Source organism: Salmo salar, chromosome ssa10 (genome assembly GCF_905237065.1).
Source record: "Salmo salar chromosome ssa10, Ssal_v3.1, whole genome shotgun sequence".
NCBI lineage: Eukaryota > Metazoa > Chordata > Actinopteri > Salmoniformes > Salmonidae > Salmo > Salmo salar.
In genome coordinates this window covers 90,011,674-90,036,635 of record NC_059451.1, presented here as the reverse complement: position 1 = coordinate 90,036,635, position 24,962 = coordinate 90,011,674, and the positions used below count along the sequence as shown (strand labels likewise).

Here is a 24,962-nt window from a genome sequence, read left to right as displayed (position 1 = left end):
AATTCGACACTCAGAATTGTTATTATACAAAGGGGCAGGCAAAGAGCAGGTCGAGGGCAGGCAGTGGTTCGTAGTCCAAGGCAGGGTCAAACAGGGACAGAACGGCAGGCAGGCTCAGGGTCAGGACAGGCAGATAGATCTGGGAAGACTAGATTAACAAATTTGAGAGCAGGAGAAACGGGAAACACGCTGGTAAGACAAGATGAACTGGCAACAGACAAACAGAAACATGCAGTTATAGTCGGAAGTTTACATACACTTAGGGTGGAGTCATTAAAACTCGTTTTTCAACCACTCCACAAATTTCTTGTTAACAAACTGTAGTGTTGGCAAGTCGGTTAGGACATCACTTTGTGCATGACACGTCATTTTTCCAACAATTGTTTAGATTATTTCACTGTATCACAATTCAAGTGGGTCAGAAGTTTACATACACTAAGTTCACTGTGCCTTTAAACAGCTTGGAAAAATCCAGAAAATGTTATGGCTTTAGAAGCTTCTGATAAGCTAATTGACAATATTTGAGTCAATTGGAGGTGTACCTGTGGATGTATTTCAAGGCCTACCTTCAAACTCAGTGCCTCATATCATGGGAAAATAAAAAGAAATCAGCCAAGACCTCAGAAAAAAAAAAATTGTAGACCTTCACAAGTCTAGTTCATCCTTGGGAGCAATTTGCAAATGCCTGACGGTACCACGTTCATCTGTACAAAAAAAATTGTACGCAAGTATAAACACCATGGGACCACACAGCCGTCATACCGCTCAGGAAGGAGACGCGTTCTGTCTCCTAGAAATGAACGTACTTTGGTGCGAAAAGCGCAAATCAATCCCAGAACACAGCAAAGGAGCTTGTGAAGATGCTGGAGGAAACAGGTACAAAAGTATCTATATCCACAGTAAAAAAAGTCCTATATCGACATAACCTGAAAGACCGCTCAGCAAGGAAGAAGCCACTGCTCCAAAACCGCCATAAAAAAGCCAGACAACGGTTTGCAACAGGCATATAACCCCACCCACTTTGCCAAAGCACAGCCCCCACACCACTAGAGGGATGTCTCCAACCACCAACTTACCGTCCTAAGACAAGGCCAAGTATAGCCCACAAAGATCTCCGCCATGGCACAACCAGTGACTCAGCCCCTGTAATAGGGTTAGAGGCAGAGAATCCCAGTGGAGAGAGGGGAACCGGCAAGGCAGAGACAGCAAGGGCGGTTCGTTGCTCCAGCCTTTCCGTTCACCTTCACACTCCTGGGCCAGACTATACTTAATCATAGGACCTACTGAAGAGATAAGTCTTCAGTAAAGACTTAAAGGTTGAGACTGAGTCTGCGTCTCTCACATGGGTAGGCAGACCATTCCATAAAAATGGAGCTCTATAGGAGAAAGCCCTACCTCCAGCCGTTTGCTTAGAAATTCTAGGGACAATTAGGAGGCCTGCGTCTTGTGACCGTAGCGTACGTGTAGGTATGTACGGCAGGACCAAATCGGAAAGATAGGTAGGAGCAAGCCCATGTAATGCTTTGTAGGTTAGCAGTAAAACCTTGAAATCAGCCCTTACCTTAACAGGAAGCCAGTGTAGGGAGGCTAGCACTGGAGTAATATGATCAATTTTTTTGGTTCTAGTCAGGATTCTAGCAGCCGTATTTAGCACTAACTGCAGTTTGTTTAGTGCTTTATCCGGGTAGCCGGAAAGTAGAACATTGCAGTAGTCCAGCCTAGAAGTCACAAAAGCATGGACTAATTTTTCTGCATCATCTTTGGACAGAAAGTTTCTGATTTTTGCAATGTTACGTAGATGGAAAAACGCTGTCCTTGAAACAGTCTTGATATGTTCTTCAAAAGAGAGATCAGGGTCCAGAGTAACGCCGAGGTCCTTCACAGTTTTATTTGAGACGACTGTACAACCAGCCAGATTAATTGTCAGATTCAACAGAAGATCTCTTTGTTTCTTGGGACCTAGAACAAGCATCTCTGTTTTGTCCGAGTTTAAAAGTAGAACGTTTGCAGCCATCCACTTCTTTATATCTGAAACACAGGCTTCTAGCGAGGGCAATTTTGGGGCTTCACCATGTTTCATTGAAATGTACAGCTGTGTGTCGTCCGCATAGCAGTGAAATTTAACATTATGTTTTCGAATGACATCCCCAAGAGGTAAAATATATAGTGAAAACAATAGTGGTCCTAAAACGGAACCTTGAAGAACACCGAAATGTACAATTGATTTGTCAGAGGACAAACCATTCACAGAGACAAACTGATATCTTTCCGACAGATAAGATCTAAACCAGGCCAGAACTTCTCCATGTAGACCAATTTGGGTTTCCAATCTCTCCAAAAGAATGTGGTGATCGATGGTATCAAAAGCAGCACTAAGATCTAGGAGCACGAGGACAGATGCAGAGCCTCGGTCTGAATTCACTAAAAGGTAATTTACCACCTTCACAAGTGCAGTCTCAGTGCTATGATGGGGTCTAAAACCAGACTGAAGCGTTTCGTATACATTGTTTGTCTTCAGGAAGGCAGTGAGTTGCTGCGCAACAGCTTTTTCAAAAATTTTGGAGAGGAATGGAAGATTCGATATAGGCCGATAGTTTTTTATATTTTCTGGGTCAATATTCGGCTTTTTCAAGAGAGGCTTTATTACTGCCACTTTTAGTGAGCTTGGTACACATCCGGTGGATAGAGAGCCGTTTATTATGTTCAACATAGGAGGGCCAAGCACAGGAAGCAGCTCTTTCAGTGGTTTAGTTGGAATAGGGTCCAGTATGCAGCTTGAGGGTTTAGAGGCCATGATTATTTTCATCATTGTGTCAAGAGATATAGTACTAAAACACTTCAGTATCTCCCTTGATCCTAGGTCCTGGCACAGTTGTGCAGATTCAGGACAATGGAGCTTTGGAGGAATACGCAGATTTAAAGAGGAGTCCGTAATTTGCTTTCAAATGATCATGATCTTTTCCTCAAAGAAGTTCATAAATGTATTACTGCTGAAGTGAAAGCCATCCTCCATTTGCGAATGCTGCTTTTTAGTTAGCTTTGCGACAGTATCAAAAAGAAATTTCGGATTGTTCTTATTTTCCTCAATTAAGTTGGAAAAATAGGATGATCGAGCAGCAGTGAGGGCTCTTCGATACTGCACGGTACTGTCTTTCCAAGCTAGTCGGAAGACTTCCAGTTTGGTGTGGCGCCATTTCCGTTCCAATTTTCTGGAAGCTTGCTTCAGAGCTCGTGTATTTTCTGTATACCAGGGAGCTAGTTTCTTATGACAGATGTTTTTAGTTTTTAGGGGTGCAACTGCATCTAGGGTATTGCGCAAGGTTAAATTGAGTTCCTCGGTTAGGTGGTTAACTGATTTTTGTCCTCTGACGTCCTTGGGTAGGCAGAGGGAGTCTGGAAGGGCATCAAGGAATCTTTGGGTTGTCTGAGAATTTATAGCACGACTTTTAATGCTCCTTGGTTGGGGTCTGAGCAGATTATTTGTTGCAATTGCAAACGCAATAAAATGGTGGTCCGATAATCCAGGATTATGAGGAAAAACATTAAGATCCACAACATTTATTCCATGGGACAAAACTAGGTCCAGAGTATGACTGTGGCAGTGAGTAGGTCCAGAGACATGTTGGACAAAACCCACTGAGTCGATGATGGCTCCGAAAGCCTTTTGGAGTGGGTCTGTGGACTTTTCCATGTGAATGTTAAAGTCACCAAAAATGTGAATATTATCTGCTATGACTACAAGATCCGATAGGAATTCAGGGAACTCAGTGAGGAACACTGCATATGGCCAAGGAGGCCTGTAAACAGTAGCTATAAAAAGTGATTGAGTAGGCTGCATAGATTTCATGACTAGAAGCTCAAAAGACGAAAACGTCATTGTTTTTTTTTAGTAAATTGAAATTTGCTATCGTAAATGTTAGCAACGCCTCCGCCTTTGCCGGATGCACGGGGGGTATGGTCACTAGTGTAACCAGGGGGTGAGGCCTCATTTAACACAGTAAATTCATCAGGCTTAAGCCATGTTTCAGTCAGGACAATCACATCAAGATTATGATCAGTGATTAGTTCATTGACTATAACTGCCTTGGAAGTGAGGGATCTAACATTAAGTAACCCAATTTTGAGATGTGAGGTATCACAATCTCTTTCAATAATGGCAGGAATGGAGGAGGTCTTTATACTAGTGCGATTGCTAAAGCGAAACACCGCCATCTTTAATTTTGCCCAACCTAGATCGAGGCACAGACACGGTCTCAATGGGGAAAGCTGAGCTGACTACGCTGACTGTGCTAGTGGCAGACTCCACTAAACTAGCAGGCTGGCTAACAGCCTGCTGCCTGGCTTGCACCCTATTTCATTGTGGAGCTAGAGGAGTTAGAGTCCTGTCTATGTTCGTAGATAAGATGAGAGCACCCCTCCAGCTAGGATGGAGTCCGTCACTCCTCAACAGGCCAGGCTTGGTCCTGTTTGTGGGTGAGTCCCAGAAAGAGGGCCAATTATCTACAAATTCTATCTATTGGGAGGGGCAGAACACAGTTTTCAACCAGCGATTGAGTTGTGAGACTCTGCTGTAGAGCTCAATCACTCCCCCTAACTGGGAGGGGGCCAGAGACAATTAATCGATGCCGACATCTTTCTAGCTGATTTACACGCTGAAGCTATGTTGCGCTTGGTGACCTCTGTTTCATCCTAACATCGTTGGTGCCGACGTGGATAACAATATCTCTATACTCTCTACACTCGTCAGTTTTAGCTTTAGCCAGCACCGTCTTTAGATTAGCCTTAACTTCGGTAGCCCTGACCCTGGTAAACAGTGTATGATCGCTGGATGATTCGTTTTAAGTCTAATACTGCGGGTAATGGAGTCGCCAATGACTAGGGTTTTCAATTTGGCAGAGCTAATGGTGGGAGCCTTCGGCATCTCAGACCCCACAACGGGAGGAGTAGAGACCAGAGAAGTTTCGGCCTCCGACACCGACTCGCTTAATGGGGAAAACCGGTTGAAAGTTTGTAGGCTGAATAAGCGACACCGGTTGAGCATTCCTACAGCATTTCCCTCCAGAAGCCATGAGAAAGTTGTCCGGCTGCGGGGACCGTGCGAGGGGGTTTATACTAACGTTACCATCTGTACTTACTGCTGGCACAGACGCTGTTTCATCCTTTCCTACACTGAAATTACCCTTGCCTAACGATTGCGTCTGAAGCTGGGCTTGCAGCACAGCTATCCTTGCCGTAAGGCGATCGATCTCCTGTATATTATAAGTACAACGACTGCAATTAGAAGGCATCATGTTAATGTTACTTAGCTTCGGCTGTTTGAAGTCCTGACGAACCATGACCAGATAAAACCTCCGGGGTGGAAAAGTTGAATGAAAAATGTTGAGTGAGGGAAAAACTAAAAATATACGGTAATGAAAAAGTAAAAACCGTGAGGTAGTCAGGTAGCAAAGTAAGATCGGCAACAAAACGCACAGCAGCACGTAAACAAGTCAGCTCGCTCCCAAGGCTGAGCGCGTGACTGAAATCATGCATTATCCTGGGACACCTGGTTCCAGGAGCTCTTGTTCGCTCCATATTCACAGTAAAAGTCTGGAACAAGGTTCTAAAGACTGTTGACATCTAGTGGAAGCCTTAGGAACTGCAACATGACCCCGTTGACACTACAAATTGGATAGGGATTCAATTGAAAAACTACAAGCCTCAGATTTCCCACTTTGTGGTTGGATTTTTCTCAGGTTTTTGCCTGCCATATGAGTTCTGTTACACTCACAGACATCATTCAAACAGTTTTAGAAACTTCAGAGTGTTTTCTATCCAAATCTACTAATAATATGCATATCCTACCTTCTGAGCCTGAGTAGTAGCAGGCAGTTTACTCTGGGCACGTTTTTCATCCGGACGTGAACATACTGCCCCCTATCCCAAAGAGGTTTTAAGGACAACAAAGTCAAAGTATTGGAATGGCCATCACAATGCCCTGACCTCAATTCTATAGACAATTTGTGGGCAGAACTGAAAGTGTGTGCAAGCAAGGAGTCCTACAAACCTGACTCAGTTACACCAGCTCTGTCAGGAGGAATGGGCCAAAATTCACCCAACTTTTTGTGTGAAGCTTGTGGAAGGCTACCCAAAACGTTTGACCCAAGTTAAACAATTTAAAAGCAATGCTACCAAATACTAATTGAGTATGTAAACTTCTGACCCCCTGGGAATGTGATGAAAGAAATCAAAAGCTGAACTAAATCATTCTCTACTATTATTCTGACATTTCACATTCTTTAAACCTGATGTGGATGGGGGCAGTATTTGCACGGCCGGATGAAAAAACATTTTCTGAACATCACGCGCCAATGTAAAATTCTGTTTTTGGATATAAATATGAACTTGATCGAACAAAACGTACATGTATTGTGTAACATGATGTCCTAGGAGTGCCATCTGATGAAGATCAAAGGTTAGTGAATATTTTAGCTGTATTTTTGGTTTTTGTGATACATGTCCTTGCTTGGAAAATGGCTGTGTGGTTTTTCTTGTGAAGTTTATGTCCTAACATAATCTAATTTTATGCTTTCGCCGTAAAGCCTTTTGAAATCGGACAATGTGATTAGATTAACGAGAAGTTTCTTTAAAAATGGTGTAAAATAGTTGATTGTTTGAGAAAATGAAATTTAGATTTTTGCTGTTTTGTGTTACGCGCCATGCTATTTCACTGGCTGTTGAATAGTGTGTCCCGCAGGCGTCCCACGTAGCCCATAGAAGTTAAAGCGGAGGAATGTGAGTTCCATCATTCCACTATCTCATTTCTGGGATACGTCATTGCTGCAGGGAACATTCAGGTGGATTCTGACGAGGTGAGAGTGGTGGTGGATTGGCTCCAACCCACATCCAGAGTGCAGCTGCAATGTTTCCTGGGGTTTGCTCATTTCTACCACCACTTTATTCGGGGCTACAGCACCCTGGCCTCTCCTTCTCTGCACTCATCTCTCCCAAGGTTCCGTTCATGTGATCCCCAGCTGCTGACCGGGCGTTTCTGGATCTGAAGCACCGTTTCACCACAGCCCCCATCCTCATCCATCCGGACCCGTCCAGTCAGTTCGTAGTGGAGGCTGACGCCTTGGACATCGGAGTAGGGGCCGTCCTGTCCCAGCGTTCTGTCCAGGACCAAAAGCTGCTTCTCTGCACTTTCCACTCCCATTGTATCAATTCCTCTGAGAGGAACTATGACGTGGGAAATCGGGAACTTCAGGCGGTCAAGAAGGCACTGGAGGAGTGGAGGCACTGGCTTGAAGGGGCGGAACATCCATTCTTAGTGTGGACCGACCATAAGAATTTGGAATATCTCCGCACCGCCAAGCGCCTCAACTCAAGGCAGGCTCGTTGGACTCTGTTATTCACTCGATTCAATTTTACCATTGCCTACCATCCTGGATCCAAGAATGTGAAGCCTGACACCCTCTCCCACCTGTATAGTTATGCTGCTAAACCACCTGACCCTGAGACCATCCACCCTACCTTCTGTCCAGCAGCTGTCCCAGATTCGGCCTGGTCTGGGAATGGGCTCATTCCTTTAAACTCACCTGTCATCCCAGCTCCCGTCGGACCCTGGCTTCTTCTGGCAACATTTTTTGGTGGCCCACCATGGTTCCTGACATCTCCGCATTCATCGTCACCAGCATTAGGCAGTTTACTCTGGGCACGCTTTTCATCTGAAAATGAAAATACTGCCCCCTATACCTTAAAAAGTTAAACAGCTGGTTCTCCAGGAGACGCTGAAGGACTTGTCAGACATGGAGAACATGCTTTTGAACCGACAAGGATGCCATCGAGATATACAAACACAAACCGGTTCAACATGTCACGGAGCACATCGTTGACCAGGGCCTGGAATACTGCGGGAGCATTGGTCAGACCAAACGGCATAACCAGGTACTCGTGGTGTACGCTAGCCACATTGAAGGCTGTCTTCCACTCATGCCATTCCCGTATCCAAACCAGATGTTAGGCGTTCCGCAGGCCCAACTTCGAAAGATGGTGCCTACTGGAGAGGCTCGAAAGCAGAGAGGAGTGGTAGCGGATAATGCTTTTTTACAGTGATGTCATTGAGGCCTCGGTAGTTACACAGGCACAGGTTTTGTCCTTTTCCACAAAGAAAATCCCTGCACTGGCAGGAGGACACATGATCCCGGCAGCTATAGAGTCCTCAATGTACTATATGTGTAACCTTTATTTAACTAGGCAAGTCAGTTAAGGACAAATGGGACAATTGTGCACAACCTTGAGACTACCAATCACGGCCGGTTGTGATACAGCCTGGATTCGAACCAGGTTGTCTGTAGTGACGCCTCTAGCACTGAGATGCAGTGCCTTAGACCGCTGCGCCACTCAGTATACCTCCATGGTCTTGGTCTCCGGGCCAGACAGGGAATAAATCTGCCTCCGAGGTGGTGTGGTGTGGTGCCTGGGAGGAGGTCAATAGCGCAATCGTAGGGTCAATGCAGAGGAAGGGATGTGGCGCGAGCCTTATTGAAAACCTCCAGTAGGTCCTGGTACTCCGCGGGGATGGCAGAGATCCGAGGCTTTACCCAAGCCCGCAGAAGGACGTCCCAGGGCATGCTGCGCCGCCTTAAGGTAATGTGCGTTGCAGAATGGGCTCCAACCCAGGATAGAACCAGTCGATCAGGGGGTTGTCCCTCTGGAGCCATGAAAATCCCAAAACCACAGGTGCATGAGGAGATTCAATTAGTAGGAACTGTATGAACTCACTGTGGTTACCCAACACTCGTAGGTTAATGGGAACCGTACTGTGAATGACCCTGCCAATGGAGCATCCGTCCAAAGCTTTGGCATCCATGGCAATGGAGAGGAGTTGAGTAGAGATACCCAGCTCAGATACCAGGGTAGAGTCCATGAAGCTCTCGTCATCCCCAGAGTCAATGAGTACCCAGAGAGATTTTGAACGGTCACCCCACAGCAGGATAGCGTGGAGAGGAGTACAAGTAATGGAAGTTGAGAATCCCTGTATGGCCCACCAGTGTACCGTACCTACTGATGATTACATATCCACCTACTGGACATGTGGATATGTAATGTCCTCTAGTACCACAATACAGGCAACTGTTGGAGCTCAGCCTGCATAAACATTCACTAGGAGACAATCTAGCCCTGCCCAGTTGCATGGGCTCCGGGAAGAGACGAGTCACTAGTCACCGAAGATGCGAGGGGGTTTGAGTGATTTCAGGTTCTCTCGGGAACGCATGCGTCGGGGACTTCCGGGGTTCTTTGGAGAAGAGGGAGAAACCGTGGACGTGTGAGTGTGGCTGAGAACAGACCTCTCCCTCCTGCGAATTCGTCTTTGATTTCCTCCGATAACCCACTAAGGAAGGTGTCGAACAGGGACTCCGGGTTCCAGGCACTCTCGACAGCCAGAGTGTGAAAGTCTATCGCGTAGGCTACCACACTGCGGGAGTCTTGACACAGACAAAGTAGCTTCCGAGCCGCCTTTCTCCCGTACACCGGGGAATCGAACACCTTCCTTACCTCCGCTACGAAATCCTCCAGACTAAGACAAATGGCGGATTGTTGATCCCACATTGCCGTAGCCCAAGCAAGCACCCTTCCAGACAGAGTTATACGATACGCTATCTTTGACCGATCCGAAGGAAATGACAAGGGCTGTAGCTGAAAGTTGAGAGCACTGGGAGACAAATGCCCGGCAGGTTCCAGGATCTCCTGCATAGCGCTTCGGAGGAAGTAAGCAGGGTTCTCGGGAAGTCGGGGTAAGCATCACTAGTAGCGAGGTTACTGAGCACCCGGGAGGTTTCCATTGTGGCTTACTCCAGTAATGAGTTGAACATATGGTCATGGCATTCCTCCAAGGTATGGAATTCCTCCATAAGGTTCTGAAGTAGCTCCTTGTGTATTCCAGTGGTGGCTCCTTGCAGGGAGACAGCATTGTGGAGCTGGTATGAGTTTGCTGGGTCAATCATGGCCAGTTCGTACTATCACGACTCAGGATATGACCCAGATGCAGACATAGGAGGCGTATAGTTCGATACTTCAAATTTGTATTATACAAAGGGGCAGGCAAAGGGCAGGTTGAGGGCAGGCAGTGGTTCGTAATCCAAGGCAGGGTCAAAGAGGGAGTGAATGGCAGGCAGGCTGAAAAATAGGAGACACCTTTTGGAGGGTTGTGACAAGCACAAGACAGGTGAAACAGATCAGGGTGCATATTCATCTACGTTTAAGCACCAGCTGGTAGATGAAAAAAATACTCTGATTTTGTTGATTATTTCGGGGCATTTTTGGGTTAGGAAAGTATTTATGAATAATAAAAAATTAAAAAAAACTTGTTAGACGAGCCTTTACACACAAAATATATTGATTAATATAACATTTTGATTTGATTCATCCTGAAAGTTGGCATATTCAAGTTTAATCCATGAAATATTGGAAGGTGGAAAAATAAAATAAAATAAAAAAAAAAGTACAATAAGGCTTGAACAATAGTCTTATAAATCTACCCTAATTCTCACTAATCATGGAACTGTATGACAATGGTCCGGTGTCGTGAACCATGCACCATGCTCCAGGTTTAACCTGCTACGTGTGGTCTGAGTTCCATAATTATTCAAATAGGCTACATGTCCAAAATTATTGCACAACGTTTGCCTAATATGATCCAATAATGCTAGCTACCCTCAGGAACAACTACACAGACGTGACAGAGGAAAGAAAGGTAAACGGAACAGAATGATGCCAAATGTAAGAAAACAAACTCTAAAGTGACCGTTATAAATGTATGTGGGTATTACTGACGGTGGCTCCCGACAATAGCTAATGTTTAACATGATACAAGTTGTAAATAAAATGGAGAAAAGCCCAGGTATATAATTAATTCCAAAGCGCATACATCAATTCAGCAGGTTCAGCCCTAGAGAAGCCTATAGCTTGGATCTCAATTTCAATTCACGCAAATTATGAGGGCACACAGTAAAAATTCTGAATAACGGCACAGCTATTTATAGCCTACCTCAATGTGGAAAAGGGGCTACAATACATGTCATGTTAATATGATTTTCAGTTTGTTTCCATATGACAGGTTTCACATTCTTCTCCATGGATCATAAGGAATTAAATTCAATTACCTAACACAAATTACAGTGCATGAAGAATGCTGTTATTTCTATCGGAAAAAAAGTAGATGCTTTTTCCACTTGGAACCGGCAAGTTCGCTCGACCTTATTCATGGTTTCGTGTAAAGGTGGTGGAATTATCAGGGCATTAAGTCAAGGTCAGAACACGCTGTATCTGTAGACACCTCTGGCACACCTTCATTTCTTAGATCTCCACCACGAACTAATAGCATGCTATTCTCATGTTTCAGTTCAAGGTCAGAATACCCATAGAGAGACATGTGCATAAAAAGGGAATTATGTTCTATTTACTCACGCTTAACTAAGGTCGGCCCCTATGTTATATAAGAAATTAAACCCTTTCCCTCTGTGTGAATGTTGTCTGGACTGATATGGAATCATTGAACAAAGACACCAGTGCTTGCTCTGTCTTTGAGAGGGGTATTCACAGACAATCACAGTCTTCCACTGATGTTTCAGCTACAACTAGCCACTCTCGTCCTCTTTCTAATGGTAATACAGAGTAATGACCCTCTGGGCAAAAACTGGTTAAATCAATGATGTTTCCACATCATTTCATCAACAAAATTAAATTTGATGACGTTGAATCAATGTGGAAAACTGATTTGATTTGCAAAAAGTCATCAACCTAAATGTTGATTCACCAAATGTAAATCAAAACTAGAGATGTTGAAATTACATCTGTGCACAGTGGAGACACAGTAACATCTCTAAACAAGGACATAAACACCTGGGGAATGTAGATCAATTCCAAATGTCATCCACAACCTGCTTACCCAACATTTTGTTTAGTTTGCATTTAGAGTTACCAACATCTGGGAATCTGGTGTTAGAAAATTAAGCAGTAGGTCTGAAAATCTTTGGAGGCCTTTTATTTCTTTGTTTCTTCTGCTCTGCTGCTGAACTTGACCAGTGTGCTGTAGTGTTGTCCTGTGTGCACAGCTGCAGGGGCTAAGGCTTGCCCTTCCTTTTGTGGCATCCTGTCACAATGGCTGCAGCGAGAGCTAAAGTTATTGCAGCTGCAAGCCAATTATTGGCAGCCTTAAATTATTTTGCAGCTTTCATGCTCGGGTGATAGTGAAGCGTGCTTTGAAATGGTGTTTATGTAATTATGAGGGCGACTGGATACTCAGAGAGAACTTAAGATTTCATTGCACAGACATTACAGTGCATGACGCTCTAGTCAGAACTGCTGTTAACTCCTGTGGGAGAGACCTTATAGTGATCCAGCAATGAGACCTCAGCCTCAGTGGACTGAAATATAAAGGGAAAAATGCTATATTTTTGGTAGTACTTACAACAAGCATGTAACCTTTCCTGGCAGTAGGCCTGTCAAGATAACTGTATGAACACATTCATATTCAGTGTACATGTGAAATAATGTAACTGTCCTTGAAGCCAATATCATGGGTCAATTGCTTTATACCAGTTCAGAACGCAATTCTATCCTTATTCAATAGCTGGAAATTAACTTGCAACTCAAAGGACTTGGAACAAGATCATTTACATACTGAAATATTTATAGACTTCTTAAATTCATCGATGTGTAGAAAGCTGTGGTGGCTGGAAGAGCAGATTCATTTGAAGCTCATTAAGACGTGCTATCAGCTCAGTGTGCTGGAGAGTAGGCTAGTAGCAGTATCCCATTAGAAGCTGCTCCCGAACATTTGAAAGTAAACTGCTGAATTTGTTGGTTAGACAGGGATGTCATGGAACGCTGTGTGATACATGTTCATTTCTCACTGCGCCCATGTAGGCCACTCCGTCTCATAAAGTACACTGTCTCGTTAATGAGCCGTGGAAATGTCAGCGCCGATTACAGGAAAATTCTTACAGATATCCCCGGCCCTCCGAAACATACTTCTCCTCGGGGCTTAATTACTATGTTATTGCTCATTTTCTGTAAGATGAAATTGTAATTGCTCCAACTTGGCTGTTACAATAGACCTCTATTAATTAAAAACTCTTAAGTATCTTACTGTGATTCTTAATTGAAAATAAGGTAAAAAAGATACCAAAATATCTTACCAAAGAGCAATTTCTCAAGCAATAATTTTGCTAGAACTTGTCTCGGAGTGGTCTGAGTGTGGAGGGGAAAACTGAAAACTAACTGTTATTGGCAGAGAGGTTTGCAACTCTTTCTTATTGGTCTATTAACTATTTTAGTTTATCACCTGGTGATGTCACCAGGCCGGCCAAAACACCATCCCATGAAAACAGGCAGAAATTTCAAGCGGTCTTTCCAAACTACTCACACACTAAAAGGGCATTATCATAATTCTCACAATTTCACAGTATTATTCCAACCTCATAGCGTGGAAATATATATCGAACACAGGAAAAATCACATTTTTTGACTGGGCCTTTAAGAAAGAAAATCCAGGTAGGTTATAGGTTCCCAAAACTCTATGGCTGACACCAGCCCAAACATTGACAGGAGGGGCATAGACTGCGTCCTATTTTTGGTGAGGCAGAGGAATGATGAAACCTGATGTCTTTGATATGTCTCTGTGACACTGTAGCAGAGCAGCAGCACCTGATACAGACAGGCCCTCAGTACAAAACTCTCAGCCAATAGTTGGGAGACAAGACTGAAGCCCAGCATAACTCCCAATGCCAAAATAATACCAGTGAGTCATAGTTGCCTTTAGGCCGCGCTGCCATTATATTCCTTGTCTCAACATGCAGTCTAGTCCTCTCATCAGGAACTTTAATTAAACATGGTATATGAAGATACCAGATACCCAACCTCACCTTTCTCCATCTGTCTGACTGTATACTGAAAAAAGAAAGTGTTGACATGTCTTCTTTAATTTTACTCCTGTTCCATGTGCAATGTGCCCAAGTAAGTGGGACCTGCATTGTGTGTGTGTATATATATATGTTAATATCTGTAGTTTTATACTTGGCTGGTAAAAACATTTATTTAACTCGAAAAAGGGGCCATCCCTGGTGAAATACAACTCAAATTACATTAGCAGATGTGTGCATGCTTTTGTTTTCCCTTGAGTGATATAGGAGTTACTTTTATAAGTGCAATGTGTGCAAGGGAATGGTAAACTGGAATACTGGAAAAAGTCTGTCTCTCTGCCAGTTCAATTGGAAACAATACTCAATTTCCCTTAGATTCCTTTCTGCGTCCAATCAAAGTAAAGTGTGGGATAGACAACCTCTTGGCCAATAAAAAAGGGACATTATGATATACCTCTTATTGGATGAAGTGCCATTTTGTAAAACAAATACAAGTGTTTGGCTATCATACGTTTCCTATGAGCCAATAGAGATTGCCAGTCTAAACAGCTATGTAACTAATTTAGCATGTAAGCATTGTAAGGCAAAGCAGAACAAGAGGAATAATATTGTGTAACTAATGTGTGTTCCAGTGAGACTGTACAGTATAGCAACTCAAAAGGAAAACAACAGCTTGGAAATTCATATGTAGTCGAGAATACAGAAACAGAGCAAAGCTTTTCAAAAAGTAAAATGACTCCTTTGTCTGATCTCAGAGGATGCACCGTGTTTTGGGTGAGTTCTCCAGATGGCTGACACATGTTCATTTACTTTCCTGCTGCTATCAGTCTCTTTTCTACAGTAAGGTGATCTGCACCAGCGATCAGCCGTCAATTATATTATATAAGCAGTCCAGCGACAAGATCTAAACTCAACATTTCTTCTCCCAAGACCCATGTTTACCCCATTTGTCTGAACGTCTGGCTGTCCCTCTCCCACACACCACTAACAGAAGAAAGAATGCTCAAACACATCTCAGCTGATGGACACACATGCAGAGGGCATACCAAGACAGATGGATGAATATAGACAAAGCCAACAGGAAGAGAGAGCGAGAGTTGACAGGGTAATGTTGGAATCCAAACCGTTTGAGAGCAATACAGCTGTATTGATTTTGTGTGCATGTGTCTGTGCATTTTAGTGTGCATACATCTGAGTGTGTTCATGTGTGTGTACAATTATATTTATGACACATTTGCACTACTGCCAATATCACTGTGCCGAGCTCTGAAAATAAATCCTGAGCTTTCAGTCAGTACAGTCCACACAGAGGAAATTGGACATCACACAGCAGTTTTAAATAAGAAACTCAATTCCTTTCAGATCACACAGCCAAGAATTCTACAGCTAGAGACACTCTCAGGGTATGTGCCCACACTTGCCTCTTGTTGCATCTATATCAATATTGAATAAAGGTGTTGGCAGTTTTTCTTGTATTAAAACAGAAAAAGATGCTGAGTGAGCTATTGAGGAATGCCTCTCTGCTCTTAGCAGTATTGTTTGCACTCTCTGTGCTACAGTGCATGCCCGCATGCAGTTGCTTGTCACATATTTAACCAATCAACCTTTCCCAATACACACCTAATGAGAAAATATTAAGTGTTGAAAGTTCTGTTCCATTCTTGCATCAAGTGGTAAATATTTCCAGCCCTACCCACATTAAAAAAAATACAGTTTACTATAAAATACTATAGTACTTACGTAGAATTCTGTAGTAAACTGTGGAATCCGGTACTCCACACTGTAGTATCCCTTGATCTTGTAGTGCTTACTACAGACTTTTGCAGTATACTATACTACACACTGTACTATCCCTTGGTCATGTGTAGTACTTACTTTAGAATATTGTTATATACTGTGGAATACTATATAGTGTAGTATCGGTTGATCATGTAGTGCTTATTTTAGAATTTTTGGATCGATTGGACTGCTAGCTGGCTTTACTGCTAGCTTTGTCGATGCTGTTTTGAACGTGCTGTCCTTGGGAAGCTCACGCTGGGGATTCCCTCTGAGGTTCCCCCTCAGTGTTTACTATAGAATTCTGTTGTATACTGTACTCCAAACTGTATTGTCCCTTGATTGATTTTATTTGACAATTTAAAAACACAATACAACCACACGTGGATACAATGGATACAACACACAAAAAACAACATTGTGGTCCTAGTTCAAACATGTTACACATGTACAGCTAACCCACATGAAAAAAATACTATTGTATACTGGTCTAAATACTGTAGTATTACAATATTTATATACACAGTATTCACTGAAATGTTTTTGCGAACTTTACTGTGGTATTTACTATAGTGTTTTTGCAAACATTATTGTAGTATACACTAATGTTTTTGTGGACAATAATGTACTTTTATTTTCAGATGGTTTGTTTGAAGAGGCTTTGCTGGTTTGAGGTCCAGGCAGTTTATTGGCAGCGCACTCCAATAAGGTGACTGTCTTTAAGTAAAGTAATTTGCATTTAAAAAATATCTATTGTTTATGTAAATGCAATGGTTAACCATTTGTTTTCACCATCAGAAGTAAAGTATTGTTTGGCCACTGTTTTTGGTCATCTGAATCTCTGTGAAAGCATTGTATTTCAGCAAGCTATATTGGAGGTAACAGATTAAGTCATTTTGGTGAACTCTTGTTAATGTGTTATTTATCAGTGTCAAACAAACAAACCTAATCCTCACTTTAGTATAAACTGGGTGGTTCGAGCCCTGAATGCTGAAAGCCGTGGTATACCACGGGTATGACAAATTACTTTTTACTTGTCTAATTACGTTGGTTACCAGTTGATAATAGCAATAAGGCACCTCTGGGGTTTATGCTATATGGACAATATACAGCATTGCGGCGTGCATAAGAACAGCCCTTAGCTGTGGTATATTGACCATATACCACACCCTCTCGTGCCTTATTGCTTAGATAAACTTAGCTTGTTCTTTACATCTGCCTCTGTACTGTTTACCTTTATTTGGCCGAGAACCTGTGTCTAACATTTAGATGTTACAATTGTTCTAAATTGTATATTTTTGCTAAGGTGTTGTCTGGTCCATTGCATTGCGCAGAACTCACCTATCTCAATAGGTGGCCTGTCATGAACCTGTGTGTATTATTTTATGGTTGAAGTGCTCCCCTCAAGTAACTGGCGTAGTCTGGTGGTTGTACCATAGCTAACCCTAGTCGGCAGCTGTTACTACAATATACTACAGTAAAGTTAGCAAAAACACTACAGTGAATACCTTACTATATTTATATACTAATACTACAGTATTTAGACCATAGCATATTATAATATTTTTCATTGAGGGTAACCTTCACAGACATGATTACCTCCGTTTTGGGATCATCCCTCTCGAAATTACATTATTTATAAGTCATGGGTTGGAACCAAAATAATTTTCCAATTGTTTTGTTTTGAAAATAACCACTATTATTTAACCCTTACGTTCCAGAGTTCTGACCAGCAAAAAAAAGTTGTGAACCGGTTCGAACCCCCAAGAAAGTACTGGTTTATATCATTCCTTTCTGTTCCTTTTTTAACCTGTGAAATCAAGTTTTTTACATTTAGCTCATTAAATAGCTTCAATCAGTGTGGATAGAGCAGGCAAGCTTGTTGCTTACATGCGTGATGGACAGACAAGTGTAGCCTATGATGCAAGATGCGCCGGAAATTTTGCGGGTGGGGAGAGGGTGAGAGAGGATTGCGGAGGCTTGAAGCACTGGGCATCTTATGACATGCATTATATGAACTAGGTCCAAAGAATTTTACCTAGGAGAATAGGCTTGTATGGAGGAACTTTGAATGTTCTTTGAGCTAGCTAGCTAACAAGCTTGTGTGTGCAGAGCGGCACCAGAATTAAAAACATTTTTGTAGTTGATTAATCCAACGTAAAATCTAGGCCTATAGTATCCTTAACTTGCACTGAAAAAGTTACTCCATTGTTCTCTAGTTAATAAAAATCAAGCTTGCAACGTGAGTACAGTAGCCTATGCCACAGAGGGGACAGGGGCAGGTAGCCTAAAGACACATAGGCAACAATTTTCAGCTTGCAGGCAAACACTGGAATAAGTTTATGATGAACAGAGAGGGCTTAGCATAGGTGCTTTGTTGCATTTTGTTGTGAGATTAGAAAAAAAATGCCTGGAACGTAAAATAACGTTATTAACCAGTTCCCATGCTTAAAAAAAAAGAAGTTTCTGTTCCACAACAGTATGGATCACTTTCATTTCAGGTTCCGTTTCTGTTCCTTGAAAATGTTTGTAGTTTTCGGTTCTGTTCCCTGAACCGGTTCCAACCCCTGTTATAAATACACGCACGCACACACACTCATCCCTCGTCCCATCTCATTCAATTGCAAAGTGATTTTTGCACCTGCAAATCCTTTGACACAATATAGCAGGCTAACAAAGTGAATCCCCCAGTTTCAGTGAGGCAACTGTCAACCAGTGTAGTTTCTGCACAATGGAGAGAAGAAAATACATTCTTTAAAGGCATCAAATTGGAACCACATAGGCAAACAGCTCAAATAAAAAGGAGGTATTGAGAGTGAGATGGATACAGACAGGCAGGAGGGAGAGGGATAAAGAGGGAGGGATCAAATAAAGAGGGAGTTGGACCCAGAGATGGGCACAGGCAGGCCCTGTTTCTACCTTCAGAGCAGCTGACACCTTCCTCACTCATGGGTATTCTAATTTCTTTCATCAACAAAACTGAAAGCAAAGCAAAGACTTTTGAGAGAAAAGTATATTTGTCTTATCCACATTGAACCACATTCATTAAAATGACAGTTGTGTTCTGCAAAAACAACAGTCATGTTCTCCCTCCCCCAGCAGTGGTTTCACACCATGGTTAAACTCAATAGGTTGAATCTGCTTTTATGAATTGTTTGTTTTCTCAGGAGTACATCAAATCCACACGTTGAATGTCAGTTCAGGAAGAAAAAAAAAAACAGGTGTATGTTGCATTTACTTTTTAATTATTAGTTGGTCTGTGAATCTTTCATGCTGGACATGTCTTGCTTGACCCCCAGTAAGCCAAGATGGAGACAGAGCGCCTTTGTGTCAAAACTGGGAAATTACTAATTTCCACAGGCTCTCCCCCAATCTAAAGCTGGGCCAGAAACTGTGGCTGTAGAGGTTCAGTGCAAGAGCTAAAAGTTAACCCTTTGTTGTGAGCTGCGAACTTCAACAAGTTGCTCCTTCAGAAACATGGAGGGAGCAAGCCATTAATGCAGCCCAGCTGCCTTTATTGCTGGGCTTTCACTTTCTGGGTTGTGGCAGGAGTGTTTAGCAGTGATTGGACCTGACAGCCTACACTGTGCTTTGCCTGGAGAACCACCTGGAATTGCTCTGCTCTGTGAGTATACAGATAAAACCCCTTAAATATACTGTTAAACCCAAACTGCTTCAATACAGACCCAATTAGTATTTCACAAATCACTTTTTGCACAATATTTTGCCTGCATTTCTAATCTCAGCTACAGAGCTGCTGTAGCTCAATTTAAGATCACACTCTTATAGCTCCAGATGGGAATATCTGAGCGAGTGTCATCATAAGTTCAGACACTTTCACAGTTCTAAAGCTTTGCCTGTAAATGTGTGTGGGAAAACGGAAGCAATAATTTGAATGTGCCACTCGATGTGGCTTCAGCATATCTGCTCTCTTAATCCTGAACACAAAACTGGGATGAGCACTGCCTTTGTATATGGCAGAATGGCAGACTAAAAAAGCAAGCCCCGGCATGCACAACTTTTTGTACAGCGGCAATATTGTGGCAAGTAAGGAATCTTCGGTTACAATGAGGATAGAACAACATGGAGGTAAGGTAGTACTGGTAGGAGGGGTGGGAGTTGGAATACATCAGCACACATCACAATGCCTAAAATGAATTGTCACATATCAAGTCATAACCAGCTCAGGCATATATACTGAGGAATATATTTCACTTTCAGTTTTACCCCTTTTGTTTTGAGAGTAAATATTAGCCAGCCATTGTGTATTATGACTGGATGCATCAGGGCATTTGTTACAAAACCAATTAACAAGCCAGCTAATATTGTTGCACTCATCTAGGGGTCTTAGGCCTAGCTAACTGGTCTGTAACCTGACTAGGTGTGTGCATTTTATGTCAGAAGTCAGGGTATGCGGACTGTGTTGGATGCATGTACCCATGGCACAGCAACCTTACCTGGGTCCAGGGCTAGCTCCGCATTGACTTCTGCGTCAGCTAGCGCAAGTGGGTTATCGTTGTTCAAGGTGACCAAAATAAGTGTATACACAAGAACTACAAAGAGGCATGCCTAAACTAGAGGTTAATTAAGCCAAAAACAGACAAATGCCAGCTGAGGCTTTCAGCCACCTCTCTCTGATTCACAATCAATCTGATAGCCAACACCTGAGTAATCATCAAGGCTTCCTGGCAGAGCATAACCTGACCCGGTTGGTGCTACCACCTGGAGTATGGAAGTGTAGTGTAGTGTGTAATTATGATAACCCTAACCCACCAAACCTATTCCATAACACATTTGACTCACCTGGGTGAGTAACAGGTTTGAACCAATGGAAACAGCAAAAGCCTCTCAGGTGTGGGCTTGGTTTGACCCGTGACCTCCTCTGTCTGCTGCATCTGTAGTGCATCAGGAGCAGCAGCAGACCTGCATGGCATGTATGGGAGCCTTTACAATGGACAGAAAAGGAGTGAAAAACAGAGAGAGACCTCTGCAGGCTTGGTTAAAAAACATCAAAGTAGTTTATCCTACACAGTTTAGGTGTAGAGATCACACTCTTTCTGTCAATATTTGCATCTTTACTCCTTCGATGGTTGTGCCAGTGTAGCCTACTGTCAGCTTTCCCTCACACTGGGAAGGAGAGAGAACAATTAATACATGTGCATGTATGGCAGTGCCTGAAAAGCTAGTTATAGGCAATGATATCATCCATGTATGATATGATTGGAAAAAGCAGACTGATTATGCTAATATGGGGGGGATGGACTTTGGCTTGACTAACGAATCATGTCTAGTTAGGGGGAGAGACTGTGCTTCTGGGGGAGGGGTGGCGGTTGGGGGTTGAAGTAGTCCACACACTTGTATGTGGGCTACTGTTGGGAGAGTGTCAGTGCATGCATTGTGTGCATTTGTAGGTGTTTTGACATATGTTGTGTGAGAAGGGCTGATACTGTTGGAGAAACAATTTTTATTTTATTTTTATTTATTTCACCTTTATTTAACCAGGTAGGCAAGTTGAGAACAAGTTCTCATTTACAATTGCGACCTGGCCAAGATAAAGCAAAGCAGTTCGACAACATACAAAAACACAGAGTTACACATGGAGTAAAACAACATACAATCAATGATGCAGTAGAATAAAAAAAAAAAAAAATAATAATAATAAAAAAAAATACAACAAAAAAAAAAAAATATAATAATAAACAAATAAGACTATATACAATGTGAGCAAATGATGTGAGATAAGGGAGGTAAAGGCAAAAAAATGCCATGGTGGCAAAGTAAATAAAGTATAGCAAGAAAAACACTGGAATGGTAGATTTGTAGTTTGAAGAAAGTTCAAAGATAAAATATAAATAATATGGTGCAAAGGAGCAAAATAAATAAAATAAATAAATACAGTAGGGGAAGAAGGTAGTAGTTTGGGCTAAATTATAGATGGGCTATGTACAGGTGCAGTGATCTGTGAGCTGCTCTGACAGCTGGTGCTTAAAGCTAGTGAGGGAGATAAGTGTTTCCAGTTTCAGAGATTTTTGTAGTTCGTTCCAGTCATTGGCAGCAGAGAACTGGAAGGAGAGACGACCAAAGGAGGAGTTGGCTTTAGGGGTGACCAGAGAGATATACCTGCTGGAGCGCGTGCTACAGGTGGGTGCTGCTATGGTGACCAGTGAGCGGAGATAAGGGGGGACTTTACCTAGCAGAGTCTTGTAGATGACCTGGAGCCAATGTGTTTGGCGACGATTATGAAGCGAAGGCCAGCCGACGAGAGCGTACAGGTCGCAGTGGTGGGTAGTATATGGGGCTTTGGTGACAAAACGGATGGCATTGTGATAGACTGCATCCAGCTTGTTGAGTAGGGTATTTGAAGCTATTTTGTAAATGACATCGCCGAAGTCGAGGATTGGTAGGATGGTCAGTTTTACGAGGGTATGTTTGGCAGCATGAGTGAAGGATGCTTTGTTGCGAAATAAGAAGCCAATTCGAGATTTCACTTTGGATTGGAGATGATTGATGTGAGTCTGGAAGGAGAGTTTACAGTCTAACCAGACACCTAGGTATTTGTAGTTGTCCACAAATTCTAAGTTAGAACCGTCCAGAGAAGTGATGCTGGACAGGCGGGCAGGTGCAGGCAGCGATCGGTTGAAGAGCATGCATTTAGTTTTATTTGTGTTTAGGAGCAGTTGGAGACCACGGAAGGAGAGTTGAATGGCATTGAAGCTCGTCTGGAGGGTTGTTAACACAGTGTCCAAAGAAGGGCCAGAAGTGTACAGAATGGTGTCGTCTGCGTAGAGGTGGATCAGAGATTCACCAGCAGCAAGAGCGACATCATTTATGTATACAGAGAAAAGAGTTGGCCCAAGAATTGAACCCTGTGGTACCCCCATAGAGACTGCCAGAGGTCCAGACAGTAGGCCCTCCGATTTGACACACTGAACTCTGTCAGAGAGGTAGTTGGTGAACCAGGCGACGCAATCGTTTGAGAAACCAAGGCTACTGAGTCTGCCGATGAGGATGTGGTGATTAACAGAGTCAAAAGCTTTGGCCAGGTCAATGAATACGGCAGCACAGTAATGTTTCTTATCGATGGCGGTTACGATGTCGTTTAGGACCTTGAGCGTGGCTGAGGTGCACCCATGACCAGCTCTGAAACCAGATTGCATAGCGGAGAGGGTGCGGTGGGATTCGAAATGGTCGGTAATCTGTTTGTTGACTTGGCTTTCGAAGACCTTAGAAAGGCAGGGTAGGATGGATATAGGTCTGTAGCAATTTGGGTCAAGAGTGTCACCTCCTTTGAAGAGGGGGATGACAGCAGCTGCTTTCCAATCTATGGGAATCTCAGACGACACGAAAGAGAGGTTGAACAGGCTAGTAATAGGGGTTGCAATAATTTCGGCAGATAATTTTAGAAAGAAAGGGTCCAGATTGTCAAGCCCAGCTGATTTGTAGGGGTCCAGATTTTGCAGCTCTTTCAGAACATCAGCTGAATGGATTTGGGAGAAGGAGAAATGGGGGAGGCTTGGGCGAGTTGCTGTGGGGGGTGCAGTGCTGTTGAATGCAGTAGGGGTAGTTAGGTGGAAAGCATGGCCAGCCGTAGAAAAATGCTTATTGAAATTCTCAATTATAGTGGGCTTATCGGTGGTGACAGAGTTTCCTATCCTCAGTGCAGTGGGCAGTTGGGAGGAGGTGTTCTTATTCTCCATGGACTTTACAATGTCCCAGAACTTTTTAGAGTTGGAGTTGCACGAAGCGAATTTCTGTTTGAAAAAGCTAGCCTTGGCGTTTCTAACTGCCTGTGTGTATTGGTTTCTAACTTCCCTAAAAAGTTGCATATCGCGGGGGCAGTTCGATGCTAATGCAGAACGCCACAGGATATTTTTGTGTTGGTTAAGGGCAGTCAGGTCTGGGGAGAACCAAGGGCTATATCTGTTCCTGGTTCTAAATTTCTTGAAAGGGGCATGCTTATTTAAGATGGTGAGGAAGGCATTTTTAAAAAATAACCAGGCATCCTCTACTGACGGGATGAGGTCAATATCCTTCCAGGATACCAGGGCCAGGTCGATTAGAAAGGCTTGCTCGTTGAAATGTTTCAGGGAGCGTTTGACAGTGATGAGTGGAGGTCGTTTGACCGCTGACCCATTACGGGTGCAGGCAATGAGGCAGTGATCGCTGAGATCTTGGTTGAAAACAGCAGAGGTGTATTTAGAGGGCACGTTGGTTAGGATGATATCTATGAGGGTGCCAGTGTTTGCGGCTTTGGGGTTGTACCTGGTGGGTTCATTAATAATTTGTGTGAGATTGAGGGCATCAAGCTTGGATTGTAGGATGGCTGGGGTGTTAAGCATGTCCCAGTTTAGGTCACCTAGTAGCACGAGCTCTGAAGATAGATGTGGGGCAATCAGTTCACATATGGTGTCCAGAGCACAACTAGGGGCCGAGGGGGGTCTATAGCAGGCGGCAACGGTGAGAGACTTGTTTTTGGAGAGGTGGATTTTTAAAATTAGAAGTTCAAATTGTTTGGGTACAGACCTGGATAGCAGGACAGAACTCTGCAGGCTATCTCTGCAGTAGATTGCAACACCGCCCCCTTTGGTCGTTCTATCTTGTCTGAAAACGTTGTAGTTAGGGATGAAGATTTCAGAGTTTTTGGTGGACTTCCTAAGCCAAGATTCAGACACAGCTAGGACATCCGGGTTGGCGGAGTGTGCTAAAGCAGTGAATAAAACAAACTTAGGGAGGAGGCTTCTAATGTTAACATGCATGAAACCAAGGTTATTACGGTTACAGAAGTCATCAAAAGAGAGCGCCTGGGGAGTAGGAGTGGAGCCAGGCACTGCAGGGCCTGGATTCACCTCTACATCCCCAGAGGAGCAGAGAAGAATAAGTATGAGGGTACGGCTAAAAGCTATAAGAATTGGTCGTCTGTGACGTCCAGAATAGAGAGAAAAAGGAGCAGGTTTCTGGGGGCGATAAAATAGCTTCAAGGTATAATGTACAGACAAAGGTATGGTGGGATGTGAGTACAGAGGAGGTAAACCTAGGCATTTAGTGATAGTGAGAGAGATATTGTCTCTAGAAACATCATTGAAAGCAGAAGATGTCATAGCATGTGTGGGTGGAGGAACTGAGAGGTTGGATAAGGTATAATGAGCAGGGCTAGAGGCTCTACAGTGAAATAAGCCAATAAACACTAACCAGAACAGCAATGGAGAAGGCATATTGACATTAAGGAGAGGCATGCTTAGCCGAGTGATCAAAGGGTCCAGTGAGATTCAGACAGCTAGCCGG

General features: G+C 43.2%; 1 long non-coding RNA gene across 1 annotated transcript; it reads right to left on the bottom strand.

Moving 5' to 3' along the window:
* On the bottom strand, positions 1–20,845 carry LOC123724612 (uncharacterized). The gene is made up of 3 exons (XR_006757158.1): positions 20,709–20,845; positions 20,484–20,624; positions 1–148 (listed from the first exon to the last, which is right to left on the bottom strand). It is a non-coding gene; the product is annotated as an uncharacterized lncRNA (long non-coding RNA).
* Positions 20,846–24,962: the final 4,117 nt, after the last annotated feature.